Raw genomic sequence first — 10,004 nt, 5'->3', positions numbered from 1 at the left:
CAGATCATTGAACTGATCAAAATAAATTCCACCAGTATCATAGTTTCGATGATGATTGTAATTGAAGTAGTCATCACACAAAACCTTATAGCGCCTGGTAGTTGGATTCCAAAGAATCAACTGACAGCAAATCCCTTGATTGCAAACTAACAACAAACTATTAAATGCCGATAGAATACGTAAGTTGCTAGGGTGGACGTTGTTAGGAAAACTTAAGGTTTTGCTTCTAACAACATTTAAAGTACCAGCAACTACGTCGTCAATGACAATTGACGTGTCTTTAAAGGATAGTAGTTTCTTTTGTACTGAATCTCCTCTTCGGAGAGCATGCATCATCTGAAATGCATGACTTGACAATTCGCTATAAAAATTCTTGGAAAGACATTTGAAACGGCCAATATCTTCTGCAGAGAGCCTTGTGAAAATCTCGTCAACAATCACTTGAAACCCATTTTTTTCCATTCTGAAGAGAGCCTTGTGAAAATCTCGTCAACAAACTTTTGAAGATGTTTGAGTAGATGGATGAAAACGGTAATGATCAAAACCACTGCCCAATGTATTTTATATACCCAATGAAGGCGGTTATGACTAAAGAATATGATGCGACAGTCGTTAGGCTTTTAATGCATTTACATGGGAAAAATATAAAATTAAACACGTTATTATAATTAAAAATAACCTATTCATTTACCTATAAGACGCCTTTAACATAAGAAAGAAGTGATTGAGTGACGTGCATTAATTGCAAAGTACATATCCCGAGGCATTTTGAATTTGAAATTACCGGCAATTTCAAAACCACTGCTATGCTATATGTTTACCAAAGGAAATATCTGCTAAGTTATACTTTCTTAGCTATGGGTAGTAGTTTACACTCTTGAATGTGGGCCAGACCTTTGACATTTAAATATAGAGCAGTAGTTTGAAATACAAAGATATTGTGAACATCTATTTAAGCCTCTCCTGTTTCCAACAGTAGCAAGTCAATCGGATGTTGGCAACAACAGATGATAGCAATTGACAACAGTAGCAAGTCAAATAGCCGTTAGATAAGCAGATGATGATTTAGAGCAGATGTTCTCTATACACTAACAGAAATTGATACAATATCAACATAATCTAATTAAACTCAGAAACAATTTCACTTATACATCAAAAGTACCAATCTGCAATTACACGATGATAATAAAAATTAGATCATAATACTAATTCAGCTTAAAATTACAACCAAACTTTAAAATCTAACAAATTCCACCAAGAAATTTATGAACCTAACAGCAAAAATTTAGTGCTTTTAGCTACAAATTTAGTGCTTTTAGCTTTAAACTCCATCAATGTATATCTTCGACAATCGCCATGAACTCCACGGAAGTACTCAATGCATCAACATTAGGTTTCTAGAAACCTAATCTCTCGTGAACAGATCAAGATGCAGCAGTAGAAGATCCTTTCTTGCGTTTAGTAGGTCTTTCCTGCGGGTTCTACATCATCATCATCTGCCCAAAATCATATACATAATCATCATTTAAATGAACATTATTAATATTCTTTCTTTTGTGTTTAATTTAACTTTATGCTTCTTTTAATACAAACCTATAATAACCCGTAGCAGATTGTATGAATATCAAACAACTGGGATTAGACTGAAATATAAACCGAGAATTAGAGTATATCACTTCAAAATTAAGAATTCAAAATTTCAAAACTGGAGTAGCAAAAAACACATACTTTACACGATGTTGAAACAATGACACTGGGAACAACTATAGAACAATCATCATCATCATCAACTGCAGCAGATCATTCACAATCATCATTTAGTCATAACTCAGATAACAAAATTTTAAAACTGGAGTAGCAAAAAACACATACTTTACACGAAGTTGAAACAATGACACTGCAAACAACTGTAAAACAATCACCATCATCATCATCTGCAGGAAAGACCATTACTCTAGTAAGATAAAATGTTATCTTATAGCAGTAGTAGATCCTTTCTTGCATTTAGTAGGAACTACTGTGGGTTCTACATCATCATCATCTGCCCAAAATCATACACATAATCATCATTTAAATGAACATTATTAATAATCTTTCTTTGTGTTTAATTTAACTTTTTACTTCTTTTAATACAAACCTATAATAACCCGCAGCAGATTGTATGAATTTCAAACAACTGGGATTAGACTGAAATATAAACCGAGAACTAGAGTATGTCACTTCAAAATTAAGAATTCAAAATTTCAAAACTGGAGTAGCAAAAAACACATACTTTACACGATGTTGAAACAATGACATTGGAAACAACTGTAGAACAATCATCATCATCATCATCAACTGCAGCAGATCATTCACAATCATCATTTAGTCATAACTCAGATAACAAAACTTTAGTAAAAATCAAAAAGAAAAACAAACATAATCATATATATCACATTACCATGATCAAGGAAAACCACATATCCCCAAAATTTTTTCTGAAAGTGGGACAGAGAGAGCTTCAGTTTTCTGTTATCCTTTATGAACAAATGCCGAGTATTGAGTAGAAGGGGTTTGAGGGAGAGATACATTGGAAATGTGGTTTGAAAATACAAAAGTATAGAACACGTTTATATAAGAAGATAATTGACAGAAGTGAGTGAGTGACATGCATTAATTGAGAATTACATATCCCCATGCATTTTGAATTTCAAATTACCCGCAATTTCAAAACAGCTGCTGCTAGGTATACATTTGCCAAAGGCAGCATTTGCTATTTTCTTATAGAAGAGTAGTGGTTTGCCCTTTGGAATGTGGGCCAGACCATTTGAATACACAAGACAGTGGTCTGAAATCAAATTAAAGTGATTTAAATATTAGGCTTTATGATATAATAATGAGATAAGAAAAGCCTTGTTAGACACCCTCTTCTGCTGACACATCAGCTTTTCTTATGTCACTTGGATTTCTCCTTTTATTGAAAGTATAGATATATAGGGGAGCGCTAAAATGAAAACCACCTCCAGTTGTAAGAACCATGAGAACCACTCTCAACCAATCAGATTATGCCAACCTAAAGGGTATTTTAATCATTTACCCTAAATGTCAAATCTTCCCTCTCTCTTCATTAAAGTCACATGATTTTAAATACCCCTCTCCTTTTTCCTCTCTCATCTCTCATCTACTTCTATCTTCAACTCTCTCTCTTTACTTAGAATCACAGATCTTCTTTTCCACCATTTTTGAATCCCCTGCTCTCTTCTTCTTTTCCACCTTTTGGATCTATGTTGATGCCACCTCCACCGTCACCCCTTCCACCGCCATACACCCCACCTCCGTCGTCACTCTGCCACACAGAATACTGCCGCCACACACCCCACCTCCATTGTCACAAGCACACAGAACTCAGATATGCTCTCTCTCTCTCTCTCTCTTTCTCTCTCTCTCGCTGGTTGTATTTTTTTGCGGCGGTGTGGTGGTGAACGGTGGGTGTAGGGCGTTTGTAACAGTTGGTGAACGGCGGTGTGGCGGTGAACGGCGGCGGCGGTGTATCGGTGACCGTGGACGAAGGCCGTGGTGGTGGGTCACCCACACCTGTGATGGCGACGGTGGTGGTGGGTCACCCACACATGTGACGGCGGCCCCCACGTTTCTTCGGCGACGGTGGTGAAGGTTGCCGGTGAGGATTAATGGCGACGGTGGTGGGTTTTTGACGGCGACGATGGTGTTATTTTGATTGTGTAAGATGTTCTTGAAACAAATTATCATTTGTGTTTTCTTTGATTCTGATAAGTTTTTGATTTGCGTTTTTTTTAACACAAATTAGGAGATTTTTTGGCAGTGATAGGTTTTTGATTTTTTGGCAGTTGATATGTGTTTCTCTCTCTATGAAAAATGGTGGGTGTTTGATCTGTGTTCTTGATTCTATGGTGATTTTGAACAGTGAACTATGTGGGTTTGATGTGTTGGATTTGTGGCGGTGGTGATGCAAAAAAAAAACCCGCATATTTTGATGACGATGGCGCGTCAAGGATGGTGGAGGGTAGGTTTTTGAACGTGCAACCCCACTTTGCAGCCCCTGATTATCGGAAAATCTGAGCCAAACCCCCTTTTTTTCAAGAATCCACTCATTTTTTTTTTATTTTTGTTTATTGGTTTTTTATTTTTTTCCCCAGTCGATGATGATAACAATCTATTTGAGACACCTACCGAGTTGCGATTTCTGGGTGCGTTCGTTCTAGGTAAAAAAGGTTTTGTAAAAAAAAAAGTTAAAACCGTAAACTTTTTAACGTAAACCATAAACTTTTTAACATAAAACGTAAAGTTTTTAACGTAAAACCTAAATTTTTCAACGTAAAACGTAAAAAGTTTAACGAAAAACGTAAAACGTAAAAAGTTTAACGTAAAATGTAAAACGTAAAACGTAAATAGTTTAACATAAAACGTAAAACGTAAAAAGTTTAACATAAAACATAAAAAGTTTAACGTAAAACGTAAAACGTAAAACGTAAACTTTTATGTAAAAACTATTTAACGTAAAACGTAAAACTTTTTCTAAGAAAATTGTAAAACGTAAAAAACCGTGTGATAAAATGGCGCCTAAACAAGGGGCGTGAATACGGGATATAAAAACGCCGCGAAAAAAACGGGACGTAAAAAACGGCGCGTTAAAAAAACGACGCTTGAAAAAGCCGAGCGTAAAAAACGGCGTGCAAAAATGACGCGTTAAAAAACGATGCGTGAAAAAGCCGGGCATAAAAAAACGTCGTGCAAAAACCGGCGCGCAAAAAAAAAATTGTTTTGTTAAAAAAATTTGAATTCAAAAATTCTTTTAATAAAAAAATTTTGTTTAAACAATAAACAGTAATATAATAAAACAAAAAGGTAATAAAAAATAATAAAGACAAAAAAGATTAATTTTACTAACCTACCCTTTTGGATTAAAATATTAAAGACATAATAAGACAAAATATATTTAATATTAATTTTAGTTACTTTTAATCTCATCCATCTATTTTGTTGATCTAATGGCTAGAAAGTGGTTCTCTCGGTTCTTACAACTGAAGGTGGTTTTCATTTTAGCGCTCCAATATATATATATACATATATACATATATATATATATATATATATAAAGTATAGGATACAAATCCCCTTATCGTACATTATGTACGTGATGCCTACAGCCATACACGTGTCCTGATTCAATTTAATTAGATAAGGGTATATCAGACATTCTGTTCAAACATCTGAGGGCTAATCAGGGAATTCCGTCAAGAAGGAAGCAGATTTCGAGTTCGTTTCATAATCGTCCATCTAATTATTGTTCGTATCAATTCGATTTGTAGGTTTTTTGATTGATTCCTGTACCGAACACAGATTGGCGATTTCCGAAAATGCTGGATTCGTCATTTAGGATGTTTGTTTTTGGTTTTTCATCATAGGATTACGGTTGAGGTTTGAATTTTATTTGATTTGAAGGTATTTTCATTTTATTAGATTGTAACGAGGTTGAAGATAAGTTGTTTCTGGTTTTATTTGTTGAATTTATTATATCGCATGTGTTGTTTTATATATCGCATGTGTTGTTTTATATATCGCATGTTTTGTTTTTAACATATCCCAGGTATTTTAAGATTGGATCATATGAATAATTTCGCATGTTTAAGTTGGACATTTCGCACACAATGAAGTTTAATATTTAATTTCGCATTTTTAAGTTGGACATTTCGCAGGCTAGAAAGTATTTAACATATATAGCTCTATATTTCGCACGCTTTAAAAGTATTTATATCTATTTTCGCACAGTGTGTTTTATAATTCAGTTCAATAATTCAAATCAAATAATTTAGTTCAATAATTGATTTCAATAATTCATATCAATAATTTTTCTTTTATTATATAGTTTATCTTTTTATCACCATTTCAAACATCCTATTAAAAATGGCAGACCTACCAACATCCTCTTCTTCTGAATCAAGTATCAAGCAGGCCTTGAGGAAAAGGATTCAGGAACAAATTCAAAAGGATCGATCATGTCAAGAGATGTTGGAGATCAACATTTCTTGTGTAACAGAAAACATGAAGAGAAGACAAGAAATTCCAAACTTGCTATCTCAGATGCAAGTGAGCAGTCTTCAAGAAATTGCTGTTATGTTCATGGTTGATCTGGGTGAGAGGGATGAGAAGCAGTTGAAAGAGTTGGCGGATGCAATAACTATCTTAAGATGCTCGATGAAGATGAAAATGGAGTTTCTTTCATCTTTTGAATAAACTTTGTTTATTTTAGTGCTTTGTTTTAATAAAACATCCAAGTTTTGCATGTTTCAATAAATTCGCATGTTGTGTTATGGAATGGATTTTTGATTTCGCATGTGTATATTCCTCTATTTTGCATATTTTAAGCAATTCAATGTCAAACATGCGATTTTATACATAATATATGCGAAATTAAAAATATTAATGTTATATAACAAGTCTAAATATTCAACAGAAATCCAACATCAAACAAGTTTACTAGTCCTTTCCAATAAATGCACTCAACCTAGCTGGGATTATGTTCTCCAAATCATTCATATACTTTTCTTTGTCTGGCCTTTTATCGAAAGCATATGCCTTTTTAATTACTAGTTCACGATGCATATTGTGTTCGGATAGAATGATTTTACTTAGATATCTGTGCCTCAGGAGATGAAGTTGTGAATTATGTCTGTTGTTTACTTCATCTTCTTTCACAAACCCAGTCACCCATGGTGTTTTCTCTCCTTTGTATGTTTCCATGTGACGCATCGTAAACACTCCACAGTCTACACCGTTATTCTTCGTCCTCCAATCCATCTCTTTTCTTTCTATCACTGATGTTCCAAGTTCTTCTATAGCCGGTGTTGGTTTTAAAGCCTTTCGTAGGTATAAAACCAATACCCTTCTCTGTAACATAGCAACATTGTGTTAGTAGCTTTTACATAAAATATAACATGTTTATGAATAATTTTTTGTATTAGCAGTGTGTGTGAAAGCCCCTTGTATCTTTCCTCAAACTCTTGTTCAGCTGCTGAATTGTCAATCAGCTCAATTTTGCCGGTTTTCAAGTGGAAGCACAAGACATAGAAGTGGTCACCTTGAAGTACCGGAATAAACACCAAGTCAACCGAATCAAGTTTTTTTACCTTATATTTCAGTATTATGTCTTCTAAATTTGAGGCGAATACGTTTAGACGTTTGTCGTCTATGTATTTCTTCTCGTCGTACATGATATTTGGATGTATGTTACGTAATTAGAATCAACGTTAAGTAATGTATTAAAAGGTATTTAAACATGGGAAATTAGTACATGCAAAATAATGTGTGAAAATTTTCACATGCGAATAGTACGTATATCGTATGCGAAATTACAATAGTATGCGAAATGTTGTTTTTGTTTTCATAGTAAAACTATCTAATATTCTATATGCGATTTAAATATAAATAGTATGCGAAATGATTGTTTATTCATTTTCTGTTTTAATTTCAAATGCCAATATGTTTAGAAAATCATACCATAATTGTGGTAAACAAGTAGAGTCTGTATGGTGATGATTTTCTATCTCTCTTCTTCTCTTCAAGGTCTAGAACATCCACAAATGCATCTATTCCGTTTGATGCTACGTACTGACCCCTGTAGAAGCTTTCAAAGATACCTTTCAATGTGTAAACCCCAGTTTTTGATCGGTAAAGTTCATCTCTGCCAGAGAAAAAATAAATAATTAATATTTTGAGTGTATATATTTAGATGTTTGTTAGTTGATATAACCATTTTACTTACTCTATGTCAGCAAATGTAGCAAATGTATATCGGATCACACTCAATTCTTGATTCAAGAGTGCTTCGTGCATGTTTACCACTTTGTTGCAGTAAGGGGAACAAAATGCGTCTCCAAGCTCTGCACATCTTTTCTCAGCTCGAATTTTGGCTGCTTCTATTGTCTTATAAAGGAGTTCATTTAACCCCTTTGGTAGAACTTGATTTGGTACTTGTTTTGGCTGCATATCTTTTTCTCCCCCTAGCTGTTTTTTTTTTTCCTTTATTTTCTTCCAGGCTGGGTCCTAGGCTCAAAAGCAACTCAACTGACTGTAATTCCTCAGCCGTCACCTGAGGGCATTCAACTTCCGGTTCCTTCTCAACTTCGATACCCGAATCGGTTTGTTGAGGGTCTTTTTATGTAGTTTCTCCTAAAGAAACTGCTTCCACTTCTGGCTCTTTTTTTTGAACTTTTTCTTGAATGTTTTGTGTAGATTCTGCCAAGTTCACCGTTTCTTCGATAACAGTTTCGTTTTCACCACTTTCTGCAGGCCAGAGTAAGTTAAGAAATATAATATTTTGTTCTTTTTTTTCTAATATAAAGTGTTTTTTTACCTTTGACAGGTGGTTTGTAAGCATATACACCCGTTTCGACAGTTTAAATGTTTGCTATTAGGGTGTCTGTCACTCCTCCATCATCTTTATTTGTCAATCCTTCATCATCTTGCTGCAGTACCCCTATAGATACAAATTATTGAATTTTAATACATCAGAATCAAAATCGCATGGTATACATGACATTGCATGCGAAATCAAAATGTGAAGTGTTTGTATGAAATCGCATGTGTTTTTTAAAGGTTTCGCATGTGTATAGGAAATGGTGATTTTTTACATAAATTCTCGTGTGTTAATTTGAAATCGCTTGTTTTACCTTTTGATACCATTTGTACCAAAACATTGGATATTACTTGTTGAGCTTCTTCATTCTGTCTACTTTCTTCTTTTGTAGTAACTTCATGATGAACTTCAGAAGCTTCATTTTCAAGCTGTTGATGAACATCCGAGGGTGCACTTTCATGCTCTTGAACCGGATCAGGCGGCACACAAATGGGATTATTCCGAAGCATCTCATTCCACTGGTTACAGGCCTCCATAATCTCCGGATCCCAAAAACATGTAGTTTTTGCTTCTGAAACTAAGTTGTTCATCCCTTGAACATCTTGAACCATTTTAATGTATTTTTTGACATTGGCTTTCATTTTTTTCAACAGGTTCTGTAATATTTTTCGAGTTAAGATACTATCAATCCAGAAGTTAAATATAAATGGATTAAGTGAAATTAATATTTTTTTGCGCTTACCTTTTTGTTGATTTTCGAAGCCTCTCGATCTCGTTCATGGGTTGTGTCGTAGATTACCGATGGTGAAAGTTGAACAGGAGTGTTGCAATAATCCATCATTTTCTGTGTCTGTGTTCCAACCCCCATCTCAAGGTTCAACTGAGACATTTCATGGTCATATCATCAATGTTCTCGTTTGGCTCTTCCTCGGTTTCTACGTTTTGTACTGCACGTGTAGTCCTTCTTTTGTAGCTTATTGTGGTGTCAACCGGTGGTCGTAGTGTATACTCCTCCGTTGAACGACCCTTTTCTTCTTCATTTTCACTCTCACTTGATGTCCACACAGGTCCGTTATCCGAAATATGCTCTTCGACTTTATCAATCTCCGAAGATGTGATATAACGGATAATTGGTATCTCCACGACTTTCTTAAACAGTTTAAGCCTCTTGTTGTACTCATGCATGTACAGAAGCTGTATAAATCGCAAGATCAAACAAAATTATTTTTAAAATCGCATGTATCATTTAATTAATAACAGAACAAACTAGTCTTTTAAATATGTTATCAAATGTAGTAATGCATACCGTAAGAAAGGCAACAGGTCCCACGAACTGTATTTGATAGTTCTTCCAGCCCGCTCGTGTACGACGCAAAGTGTCAAGTAGATATGAGTACCAATCTAGATTCTGTATTTCCTCAACAGCCTCTACACCAAGCAAACATCTATTATTTGCAATTGTTGCCTTTGTAATCTCAGCAAAGAACGTCATCCAGTACACCAGGAAATTTAATCTAAACAGGCTGCCCCCATCTCTTTGATTATCCATTGTATTTGCAATTAAGCCATGGGTAATTCTCGTGTTTTCCCCCATTGGCTGATGAATGTATCCCTGACAGCATTTCCCGGT

Source organism: Helianthus annuus, chromosome 11, assembly GCF_002127325.2.
Source record: "Helianthus annuus cultivar XRQ/B chromosome 11, HanXRQr2.0-SUNRISE, whole genome shotgun sequence".
Classification (NCBI taxonomy): Eukaryota; Viridiplantae; Streptophyta; class Magnoliopsida; order Asterales; family Asteraceae; genus Helianthus; species Helianthus annuus.
The sequence above is the reverse complement of the archived record's forward strand: the minus strand, read 5'-3'. Positions refer to the sequence as shown.